Genomic DNA, 8,986 nt, shown 5'->3' on the forward strand with positions numbered 1-8,986 from the left:
GAGCACAGCAAGGGGAAGCCTCCTTTTTGCACACAGACAAAGGAGAGAACTGACAGCAATGGAAAAGTCCCCACACTTCCCCAGTCTTTTTTCTAGAGAAAGCAATTTTCAGGGTATTCGAGGCTCAGTGGTGTTGGCTGCTTGGCTATTTTATTCCCCAGCTTGTAACAGTTCTCCTCTATGCATATTTTGCATATGTCCACAACAAATAACATTTTTAATTGCACCCTGAACAGAAAGGAAAGCTCATTTTCCAACTGTGGGTGCCAGCTGGAGAGTACAGGGCTTGTTTTCTTTCTAAAACATGCACTTTCTTTTTTTTATCCTTAGCAACTACCTCCCACTTCCTCTCCAAATAAGTGTTTGATGCTTGATAATGATCACTCTGGTGATATTACTGATGAGAGGAAAAAGGCAGGAGGATGGTCAGGATGATAGCTGCAAATTTAGGAAACCTAAATTAAAATCTCTGTCACAGACTTCCTGTGTTATCTTGCACAAGTCACTGAGCCACAGAGCCACAACAGGCTGCATTCGCCTCGATTTCTGTGCTTCACTTTCACATCTGTTAAATGTGAAACATTGGATTTCTATCACATGAGTTTATGTAAATTCAAATTGTGAAGTTCCTAGCTACTTGCTGTCATGGGGGCCACACTGCTTTTTAAACTAAGACCTCTGAAAAGGATCATTAAGATACATGGCAAGAGGACTTGCTTTTACTTATTTGTTTATTCTCATCATGAGGAAGCTCAGTCTGAGCACAAGAATAAATGCTGTGGAACTGCAGAAGAGGATTTCTTCATCAGGAACAGATGAACAAATCCTTGCAACCTTGTTGGGAGAAACTGCTCTTCTCTCCTTAGGTTTTCCAGAAGAATAAGTGTAAAAGAATGGTTGAAATAATAAATTCTTCTGAAAAATTAGGGTTTCCTGTTGAGTAATCCAAGGCTTTATTGTTTCTCAGGAAGCAGAGAGCTGCAGCCTCTTAAAAAGAAAAAAGTCGACCCACTAGTTAGCACAGACTAATACAGTAACTGTTAACACTTAGTATTCATTTCTTGACATGCCTCTGGAAGTGTATCTCTTGCCCCAAGGAATTCCCCAATGACAGTTTTCTGACTGTTTTTATTTGTTTTGTGGGATTTAGAGTCCATTGATATGAGGCATAACTTAGAAATACAGGAGGATAAGAAACAATTAATTTCATTTAAGTATTTCTTTTACTTTCTTCTTGTCAAGTACCTATCCAAATCTATCAGCAAACTGATAAATATAAGTCCTGATCCTGGGCCCACACAAGTAGTTATGGAAATGATTGCCTCTACTCAGAGTTAGGACAGTTGGCTTTTGCAAATAACAAAACATACCCAAGCACTGTCGTCACGGGGCTTTTTGAGTGAACCAGCATAAGGATCAGTTTGCAATTATCTAATGTAAGTGCACTGCTGTTGTGGGAAAGTAGTCCCTGTGACCTAGGGGCTGAAGGTAAGTGCTAGAGCGGCCAGCACCGACGTAGCGTGAGTAGCAGAACAGAACCGGCCCAAAGTTTCCCACAGCTTGACCCAAACTCGGCAACAACTACTGGCAGGAGAGGTAACGTTTCAACAGGACAAGTTACTCTTCATTTGCTTGCCTTAAAAAATTAATGCTCAGTTTTGCTAGTGCAATGCAACCATAAACTCTTCTGCAGTGTTGACAACTTCAGAGTGACGGCTGTTTCCTACCCACCAATGTCACCTGCAAAGTTTTTAGTGAGCTGCTATGGTGAGAAAACTTATGAGAACAGAGTTATTTTAATTAATGCTTTTCTTCTCAAACCTTAATGTTGTTAACTTTAAGGAGTCATTAGAATGCTGGCATGAAGAGGAGACAATGCTTATGGGTTTTAATGAATGCAATGTGGGGAGGAACCCATTTTCATCTTCTAAGAAACAGAAGGGATTAATCTAAAATGTCATACTTAATTTTTCCAATCAGGCCTTCTTCAGTGAGAGGCAATAAAATAAGAGCCTGTGATTACCTCTATATTTCTGAATAAAAATGTTGATGCCATTAGCTAAGAAATATTTCAGTGACAGTTTGAAACAAATGTCTCCAATACACTTTTAATGTAGATCTTAAAGGTTCGTTATTCCTGGCTAATTGCATGCCAGTTGATCATTAAAAACAGATTTTCTGAGGCTTAGGAAGCATGCATCCTTTACATGAATCTTAATCCTCAATAAACATGGTTTTAACAATCAGTTGGCTTACTTAATATGTATACCAGGGAATTCAAGTCACAGAATGTTCATAAGATGCTTACTTTAAAGTACTACTATCATTTCCCTACTTATCCTATACTGTCTTCTCTAATTAAACGGAAAACCGATTATTACATAGACATAAGACACTTTTCTAATTTGGCTTTTGCCAGATCTCCTCTTTGCAGAAGTTCATTTCTAATAGATTGCCCCAGTTTAATATTGAAAGTTCATGAATGAGATGTTGTCAGAAAAAAAAGTTTGTTAGAAAGAAAAAGTCAATCTCTTTCGGTTCATACAAAGAACCATTGCATGTGAATAGATCCATATTTTCTGAAAGACATAGTTCTGCCCTGAGCCTAATGACAATTGATTCAGGCCTAAAGGGTTCAGAATGCTCTCTCCAACGACTGGACGCAGATTAAAATCTGTCTAGTGTCCTGTTGCAGAGAAAATGTAATCTGTAGTGCAGATGCATTTAAAGATTCACAAACATCTGCAGCCATTTAAATTGGTTATGTCAAAACAAAAAGCCTCATTCCAAATTCTCTTAAGCTTTGAAGACAAAAGAAGGTTAAAAATCCAGATCTCAATTTTGCAGCTCCGTTGATCTTCTCCATTATGAAAGGCATGGGTGAAAAGTGTTTTCAGGTAGAAATTCTGTAAAAACAGGTGATGTCATCTTAAAACTGGGCAAAACTTGCTATTCTAGCTTAATTTAATTTTGAGTTCTTGCCTTTATTTCAACACAAAATTCAAATCAAATTAAGATTTGATAACATAAAGAACCAAGCAGCCACAGACACTAAGCAGAACAACAAACCTCCCCTAATTCTAATTCCAGTCATTTTGTGAGGTGGAGGATATCGAGGTTTTCCTCTTAGTCTGATACCAATGTATCACCCATGCAGTGCTGGTCATTTTTGTCTCAATTCTTTATGCTTTTTCTGAAATGGTGAAATATTTATGTTGATCTATATATTCAGCTATATATTTATTATTTTAAATATATTTATATGTTGACATCTTCCAGCACAACTTGAAAAATAAAGCATATGGTTATTCTTTCTGGCAACTGTAAGGCTTTCAATCCCTTCTCTACTCAGCTATATCTCTAATCAGAGAGCAGATCATTGCTATATGGTATGGCAGAGATCATTGCTTGTCTTCTCTCAGCTCTTCTGTGCCACCTACACATTTATTCAATACAGAGGTAGTTATTTTTATTTTCAGATCTTTGGTAACATTAAATATACACACATCTTGGTATGTATGTCCCCTTATCCCTGTAGGAGGAGAATGCTGCATCCTTCTGCATGCTGTTTGTTGTGTTAAAGGTCTGTATGGAGGAGGAAAGGAGTCTGCTTGCAGGGCCACCGTGTGAGTTGGCCCAGCACCATTCAGTATAATCCAGCTGACTATGCTGCCTGTAAAGCCTGTTAACATATGATGGAAAAATGCCTGAAGGGTAACTCTAGAGCTAAGCTTTTTGAGAGTCACAGATGTTACTGTAAAGAAATTGCAGAACCTTTTGCAGGGCCAGGGAATGAAATCCTGCTTTCATTTAGGGCAGCAAGGATTTTGCCAGCAATGCTACCAGGTCAGAGCTGCTCAGGTGAGATGCAGGGGCCCTTACTTCCAGCAAATCTCTGGGTATCAATGGATCTAAAGAAGAGCATTTTGTGTCTTCTGGGGGAAGGTAAGAACTCTTCACAGCTGAATTATCTGTAGGAGATGGGGCTAGAAAAATATTTACCTTTTCCCTAGACTGTTTGGAGTGATCTGTGGTTACGGTGCAGATCAAGCAGATGACATAACATTGTTTGCCTGTAGGTACAGAGTTTGCCTGTCAGTTTTACTACAAGGGATCACAGGCTTAGCCAACAGTAAACTATCTTGCTTTGTCTTTCTTTCTTTCTCTTTCTTTTCCTCCCAGAATAGCTCAGACCTGAGATTCTCCAAACCGCAGTCACTTCACAGGGCTTTTTTCCGTCCAAGTCCCTGGGCGAAACAGCAGGTGCACCACGAGGTTGAGAATAAGCCTCTGGGCGAAATGCTAATGGTCGGGCTGCTGACCCACTTTGCACAGCTGGCAGGTGCATGCTTCCTCTGGGGATGTCCCTGCTACAGAGAAGGTTTGGGCTCCCAGAGTGGTGTGTGTGCGCAGCTCCTCATGGGAAGTGGAGGAATAAACCTTTCTTGTAAGCAAGTTGTTCTATCAGACCCGAATCCAAGGCTGACCTTTTCTTTTCTGGTGGGAGCTAAGACTGGGTGGCCCTTGGCTTCTTGTAAATGGACATTTGATTATGAACAGGGCTCATGTGCTGATATTAATGATTGGTGATTAGTACAAGGAAATACCAAGCACATGGCTTGTTCTATAGGGGGTCATCAAGCTAGACGTGGTAGCCGTAGTTCAAGAAAACGCCTGATAGCCTGAAGGCTTTCTAGTAGCATTAGAAGTTTTATGTTCTGGAGTAAGGTAATCAAATCTCATGCTTCGGGGCACACGCTGATCTCTGCAGGAACCAGGAAGGCATTTCGCCCCACGAGAGCTTTATGCAGTTGTCTGGGTGGTTTCCATCTTTTCCCAGAGTGATGGTAAATGGAGGCTGTTAGAGGCAGGACTCTGAACTACATGGAGTGACCCCACATACCTGTGTCCCCATGTAGCTCTTTAAGGAGCTAAAGATTTCAAATCCTATAGAAATGAATGCATTATGACAGGAAAGCTCCAGCAAAATGCCTTCAAAGTGAAACCCTGGGCCAGCTTTCAGTCTCTATTAGGTAGGTGCAGTGCTCATTGAATTCACCCCCAGAACAGAGAACAATACTTGGCAAGCTGCTTCTAGTGAGGAAAAATTATTAATGCTTTGTGTCAAGTGCTCGTAAAATGGTGTGGCACTTGTACACAGTGTCTTTTCTCTTCTTAGGTAGAATGCTAGTGACCGCATCAAAGCAAAGCAGAGTGTTCACAGCATCAAGTTTCTGTTCTCGAGTTCCTAACGCACTGTCGTGCCAGCCAGAATCTCTGTGTGCCCATCCGATAAAATCTGTGCCCTGCTTTGGCTGCCTTCTGCTCCTCTTTTTCTTTTAATTGTTTCTGTGGCTTTTTCTCTTCCTTTTTTTGTTTTCCTTTTCATTCTCTTCTGCCCAGCTGGAGGAAATAATTTGTCAGTTGTTATTGAAATTTTTACTTTGATCTGGCTAATGTAAAATATTTTAATCCAGCACAGAATACGATGCTGCCACTTTGTCATTACCAAATTGAATTTTTTTCTCACGGGAACATTTTTGTACACATATATATGTTTTTAACAGTAGCACGGACAAAGGCAGATTGCTTCAGTGAGGCAACTTTCACCATCAGTTCAAGCCAAGACTTCTCACTTTTTTCTGCCTGCAATGTTTAAGTATATTTTTCTCATGATGTCACAGTCAATGTCCTTCTTAACCCCACAGTTAGTATTTTTCCCTAGAGATACACCATATTTATTGTAATTATTTTTCATAGCCTTGTAAAAGGTGTGATGGTGCAGCCAAGGAAGAGTTTTGAAATGCTACATCTCAAACACTGGTGTCTAGAAAAGTAATTGGCTCCTCAGTCACTTTGTGAGTTAATCACCAAAACTACTTGAGTTTGTACCAAATGAAAGCTAGTCCTCTGAGAGAAAGATGACAAAGTAGAGAAATTAATCTGTCCTTTCTTTTTTATTTACTAGTTAAAAGGGGAAAAAACCCCTGTCCTCTGTCCAGTGGAAAATATAGAAGTAGTAAATGAGTAGGTACAAATATAATGCAGACCATAACAGTGTTGCTTTTGTCATTGCACATGGAAACGGCAGAACAAGGCAAAATACTTCACAGAAAATACTACCGCCAGAGAAAAGCCTCCAGCTTTCATTCTTCTTGGGATTATCCTTTCTCCTTGAACAGAGGCTATCGCTGCATGTTGGGATCTACCCAGACATGCTGGAGAACATAAGCTTTCAAAGCTGTGCAGCTTTGAAGAGAAGCAGCAAAGAAGGGATGAGGCAGGAAAACAAGGAGTGACAGCATGGTTCTCATGATGGTCCCTTGTATCTGTTTCTCCAAAGGGGGCCAAGGATGATTTAGTTCTGCTTTACATGTCCTTGTGAAGTTGTTTGACTTTTAAAATATCATGATCTCCTTTTCCTTCCCTAGGGTTTGATGCAAGTGGCAAACTTGAGAAGAAGTCTGAAGGAGATGAGGACTATGGATTAAAAGAAGTGGTTTGGGGAATGGAGAGTGATGGACCTGAAGTGGGAAAAGACTGAAGCTGTGATTTATGATGCAAGAGAAAAAAATTAGGAGGGACAGAGTTTTAAATGGGCTTGGAGAAAACGACAAGAACCGTTACCCTCATGCAGGAAAAGAAGGAAATCCAGTAGAGAGAGAAAAGAATATGGTCAGAACTTTTTGTTAGTGGTTTTGCTTTTTGTGAATCAGGATGCTGCAATACTGGAAAGCAGTGGAAGCAGAGATTATGGCAAGCACAGCTGCAGATAATCAGAACACAGCTGCAAACAGCTTCTAGAAGATGTTTTATCTGCTCCACTACTTCAGCAGAAGACCACCATACACTCAGCGAGAGAGACTAAAAGTGATCTGTGGTCATCAGCCAGTCAGTCAGAGACAACTCTCCTGGGCAGAGTGAGAGGGGATGCACAGCCTGCAGATTTGTCGGTGGGTTTGAAGGTAAGAGGAACAGAGTATCTGGGCAGGGAGAGGAGTATGTAGGAGGGAGATGTGAGAAGGTGAGTCTGTTCCACCTAGAGCGATTAAGGAGCCAGCTTTGTTGCCATTGCAACATCACTTACAAAACACGAGCCCAATCCCTAATGAGCTTAACTTTAAAAATAAGAGAAAGCCTTTCTTGCCTCAGAGTACTTGTTATGTGCTCAGAATGTGCTGTTCTCTTTCCAAAAGCTTTTCATCTTAAAGTGAGTTTTCGCCAACCGGTCTGAGACAGAGCTCTGTGAAACAGCATGGCAAAAGAACAAGACTGCGTGCCATTCAACTTTAATAAGTCATGGGAGAAGATATTGTTTAGCCTTGCAGAATTTATACTCTCAGATTTATAACTGTAAGTAATTAAAAGGAAGCAAGACATCTTGGGCCTGCCTATGCCTCAGCTCTTACAGGGCCCAGTGTCCTGCATCTGGCATGGCTCAAAGGTCTGTGCCCTTTTTGAAAGGGAAGGGGCTTGTTGGGTTGCTAGCGATGCAGGGGGCTCTGTGGGCAGTCGGGACAGTTCGTGGGGTCTCCAGGCTGGTTAGGGAAAAAGGAGAACATTGCTAAACTTTTCCCTTCTTGCAGAGCAGATTTTTTGGTCTGTTGTCATCACAGTGAATCCAGTATTTTGGACCCTTGTGCAAAGCTTTGGATCCCAAAGAGCTGGGCTGGGGACCAAGTGCACACGCAGAGCTACAGCAGAGCTGAGGTCCCACTCTGCCTTTGGGAGGCAGGTATGACCAGCAGCTGGGAGCAGGCTGGGGAGGGCTGCAAAGGTGGCAGATCTCCCCAGGAGTCTGGGCTGGCTCGTAAAATGCACTAGGCAGGATCCTGGACTCCTAGTCCACATAGGCACCAAGGGCAAAAGGAGGGGCAGGACAGAGATTTTGGAGGCTAAGTCTAGGCACCTTAAAAACAGCAAAGCTTCTATGGCAGTGGTCTCCGAAATGTTTACAGTGCTCTGTGCAGGGCTGGAGAGAGAAGCCAGAAGGCAGAGTTGTAATGTCCAGCAGAAAAGGTGGTAGATGAGCAGGGACTCGGGATGATAGGAATGGGGGATCCTTCTGTTATATGGGAGACATATACAGACTTATGGGCTTTGTATAGACATTAAAGAAACCAAATTTGTAGCACTTAAAATAAGAAGGTTGTGAATGAGTTTTTAAACTGAAGAGCATTAAAGGAAGCTGGTGGGTATGGAAGAGCTCATGGTTTGAGACAATTCTTCTGTTCTGGATTCTGTATCCAAATAGGAGACAGATCAGAGGATCGATAGCCATACAAGAAATGGAAAACTGTCATTTACACTGCCAGGAACCAGATGAGCAGTGTACGTGCTTCCAGAGGATTGCAAGGAATCTAATAAAGAAGATGAGAAAACTGGAGTACATAACCCTTCATGAAACTGACACTGGGTATGCCGGGGCCTTGGTGGAAGAAAGATCACCATGGTACACGGTGGTACAAAATACGCCTGAAAACATAGTAAACTCTTCTGGCACTGCAGTAATACTAGAGGTTAATGAGAACCTAACATACAGTTAGATTAACAAATTATCAAATTAATTGCCTTGATGAGTAACACCAAGTTTGTACAAGCTGAAATTCCAAGACTAAATAGGAAGAAAAATAAATCATCAGGTCCCCATCTCCAGCTCTCTGATGAAGTAAGCAACAATGAGTGCCATCCTAGGGAGATGGAAATGCAGTGCAGGTAAGAAGGTAAGGAAGTTTGGATAAAACAGGGAACAGCATTACATGCTCGTTTGCCCACACCTTGAATGCTGCATACCACTCTCATGCTGTCATCTGAAAAAGGGTGTATCAGAACTGGAAAGAGTTCAGAGAAGAGCAACAGGGATGGCTGGAGATACAGAATGCCTTCTGCATGACAAAAAATTAAGTAAAGTAAGATTTTTCAGCCTGGGAAAGAGATGACTCAGGCTGATGTAGTAGAAGACTATAAACTCATGAGTTGCTCAGAA

The 8,986-nt window shown here is 41.5% G+C and overlaps 1 protein-coding gene and 1 long non-coding RNA gene across 2 annotated transcripts in view; both read left to right on the forward strand.

Moving 5' to 3' along the window:
- LOC142407544 (uncharacterized) overlaps window positions 1–6,845 on the forward strand; it is a 36,954-nt gene extending 30,109 nt beyond the window's left edge. Inside the window, exon 6 of the mRNA XM_075497165.1 lies at window positions 6,432–6,845. The gene's annotated coding sequence lies outside the window, so the exon portion shown is untranslated. The remainder of the gene's footprint in view (window positions 1–6,431) is intronic.
- A 6-nt stretch (window positions 6,846–6,851) lies between these two features.
- Window positions 6,852–8,502, forward strand: LOC142408357 (uncharacterized). Its single transcript, XR_012775272.1, has 3 exons — window positions 6,852–6,965; window positions 7,197–7,353; window positions 7,587–8,502. It is a non-coding gene; the product is annotated as an uncharacterized LOC142408357 (long non-coding RNA).
- Window positions 8,503–8,986: the final 484 nt, after the last annotated feature.

The sequence above is a fragment of the Mycteria americana genome, chromosome 3 (genome assembly GCF_035582795.1).
Source record: "Mycteria americana isolate JAX WOST 10 ecotype Jacksonville Zoo and Gardens chromosome 3, USCA_MyAme_1.0, whole genome shotgun sequence".
NCBI lineage: Eukaryota > Metazoa > Chordata > Aves > Ciconiiformes > Ciconiidae > Mycteria > Mycteria americana.